Source organism: Sorex araneus, chromosome 2, assembly GCF_027595985.1.
Source record: "Sorex araneus isolate mSorAra2 chromosome 2, mSorAra2.pri, whole genome shotgun sequence".
NCBI lineage: Eukaryota > Metazoa > Chordata > Mammalia > Eulipotyphla > Soricidae > Sorex > Sorex araneus.
In genome coordinates this window covers 108,703,956-108,707,532 of record NC_073303.1, presented here as the reverse complement: position 1 = coordinate 108,707,532, position 3,577 = coordinate 108,703,956, and positions in this window count along the sequence as shown.

The following is a 3,577-nucleotide window of genomic DNA, read 5'->3' as shown; positions in this document are numbered from 1 at the left end:
GGATTAGTTTAAAGATCTGAATGTTTTGAAAAGGAGAAAAGTAAGAGTAGAGTAAAAAAAAAATGAAAATCATCATTGGCTTATGTAACTCAGGTTTGATGCTATTTGGCATGGGACATGCAGATGAAGGGTGATGGTAAATGGGAAAACACTGCAGCACTGTAGCACTGTTGTCCCGTTCATCCACTTGCTTGAGTGGGCACCAGTAACGTCTCCATTGTGAGACTTGTTATTGTTTTTGGCATATCGAATATACCATGGATAGCTTGTCAGGCTCTGCCGTGCAGGCGGGATACTCTTGGTAGCTTGCCAGGCTCTCTGAGACAGAGGAATTGAACCCGGGTCGACTGCATGCAAGGCAAATGCCCTACCCGCTGTGCTATTGCTCCAGTCCAAATTGGAAAGGGCAAGATAATTTTCAATTACTTATCACTTTTATTTGTTTTACTGGAAGCATATTCTGGTCATTTAGAATTTTGTCTCTTCATTGTATTCGAAGAAAATCTAAGAAAAGAGTAAATACAGGGCTGTAGAGGTAGTACAGAGTTAGGGCACTTGCCTCACATGCTTAATATCTGGGTTTGATCTTCAGCATCCTGTATAATCTCCCAAGCACTATGAGGAGTAACACCTGACCATTGCCAGGTGTGGCCCAAAAACCAAAAAGAAAAGAAAAGGGAAGAAATTTATATTTTTGTGATATTTGACTACAATTTTGCCAAAAATGAAAATTGAGTATTCATATAAGATAAATGTAAGATTTTTAAGTCTCTGTGTCAGATGTTAAACAATATGACCTTGATTTAGAAATCATTATATAAATAAAAGAATAGCTAATAATATTGACAGTCGAATATATTAAATATTATCAAAACTTGATTTGGTTACTCTTCATAAGAGTATCATTATGCCTCTCATTTTAAAAATGGGAAAATTTGAGACTGAGTACTTCATCATCATCATCATCATCATCATCATCATCATCTCATTGATTGTCATTGATTTTTCTTGAGAGGTCTCAGTAACGTCTCCATTCATCCTAGCCCTGAGATTTTAGAAGCCTCTCTTTACTCATCCTTACAGTGGTGTCGCATTGGAGGCTCTTTTGGAGTCAGGAGAATGAAACCCATCATTGTTACTGGTTTTGGAATATGAATACGTCACAGGGAGTTTGCCAGGCTCTCCCATGCGGGCAGGAAACTCAGTAGCTTGCCACACTCTCCGAGAGGGAGAACTAGTCTGTAGGATGTCGCTTCCGGGAGCTTGGTTTTATAGTCTCTGGATGTTGGCCGTTGATGGGATTACTCGGTGCTGGGGGTAGTTTGTGGGTGTGACTCCCTAGCTACTGGAAAATGGGGGATCTGGGCACAAAAGGCCCAGTCCCAATCCGATTGGGAGTACTTGATCAGTCACTATAAAATTTTTAGCCTGAATTCAGTGTAAAATCTTTCCATGTGAGAAGAACAAAATTTCAAAAAATTGGAAATTCAAAAGTATGATTCAGTCTTAACAATTTATTGTATGGCAAGAGTTTTGTTACCTTCCATAAAATATATGTTGAAGGAAATAACTGGAAAAGTTGAAATCGAAGACCTCGATGGTTCCTTTAAGCTCTGATATTCCATGATTTTGACTATCTATAATGGTGTGTTCTTTCTGGCCATAACATTTTAAGTTCAAAAGAATATGGTGGCAGACTCATGAAATGTATGGAGAGAACATGTAAGCTTCCAAAGAGAGGACAGACTGCTGTACAATGAGGCTGTTGTTTTCATTCATACATTAATAAAAGCTCTTTAAGTCTCTCCAGGTTCTGATTTTGTACTCAGCCTAAGAAAATTTTGAATTGTTCTCTTCATCTTCACAAGAAAAATAGTTAAGTCTATGAAAAGTGAAAATGTGTTCTCTCATTAATAAATGAGAAATGAGAGAAATGTTCACCATTTTCTGTGCTTTGAAACCATTCAAAGTGAGAGACAATTTCCAGAAAGAAGCTCTCAAATTTTTTTTCTCATTACCTTATAGTTACACTCTCCAGCTAGAATTAAATGAAAGTACTTTTAATGAGATACAGAGAGAACATGAGTATTTCCAGAAGAATCTTTAAAAGATGTAAAGGGAAACAGGAAAGTGGAGACAGTATCTAATTTTGGTCATTTATGTTGGACTTTATATTGCTGGCTTATTGGAATATAGGCAAGTTATTGGAGTTTTTGGAAATTCACTTTCTTCACGGATTAAAAAAAATGTTTAATTTCAAGTAATATCAAGTTTTCTGGTGAAGGGCTATAAAAGATAGTTAAGCGGGTAAGGCACTTGCTTTGCAAGCAGTTAGTCCAGGTTTCATTCCTATCCCCACACATGGTACCCCAGTCCTCCCCAGGAATATCCCGGAGTGCAGAACAGGAACAAGCCCTGTGCACTGCTGGATATTTTCCAAAACAAAACCAATCAAACAAAAAGAGATTGTTAATGTTAGTCCAGAATTGGCATTTAGAGGAAGAAGAACGTGAAGACACAATGCTGACTCTATCACTATATGATATCCCTGAGCCTCAGTTTTTTTATCTGTAAAATGGGAATTAAAATATATAATTAGAGATTGTCATAAAGGTGAGATGCATTAGCATTTGGAAAATACTTATTCCAGGGACTGGGGCAATAATACAGGAGGTAGGGCATGGCCGGCCCAGGTTCTATTCCCAGCATCCCATATGGTCCCCTGAGCCCTGCCAGTAGTGATCCCTGAGCACTTCCAGGTGTGGCCCCAAAACAAAACAAAACAAAATATACTTTAAAAAATAAAGAAAATGCTTAATACAGCTCTTGTCTTAAATTCCTTAGGTGAGAATTAATCATATTATTCTGAATAGCAAAGTGTACTATTCGAAGTTAACTGAAGTAATACTAATAGCATGATATTTTCTGTTCATTGGGCAAGACCATCTATAAAACATTTTCTTTCACCTTGCCTATTTAGCCTCTTTACAGCATACATGAGTAACAATAGCAACAGATGCTGAGTCAATGAACAAATGGAATGTAAAATAGTTATAACAATGTGCTTGTGTGCATAGATTTTTTAATCATAAATTACCATGCTTATGATCTTAATTCTTCTAGAGGGAAATTTTAGCTCATAGTGTGCTTTCTTTGTGCATTAGCTATTACTTTGCATACTTTCAGTAATATCTGTCTCTTGTTATTTGTGATTATTTATGAAAAGCAGACATGGGGAAAAGATATGAAGCAGTGCTGGATTAATAAGTATCTGGGATATAGGCAGAATATTAATATATTTTTAAAAAATGAACCTATCCGGCTCAAACGTGCGCGTGTGTGTGCCCGCACATGTCTGTGTGTGTGTTTGTGTATACATGAAGTATTCACAAAGACAAGAATTTTCAGTTAAGAACTTTGGATGGATGCCAATAAATTCTGGGAAAGGGAAATTGTCTTATACATACTCTTTCTCGGAGATTTTTGTTGCTCACAGAGAAACCCTTCTTGAAAATAGTTATTTTCTCTGTTGGCTCTTTGAAGATGACTTGAACCAGGTTATTTTGCATACAAAGAC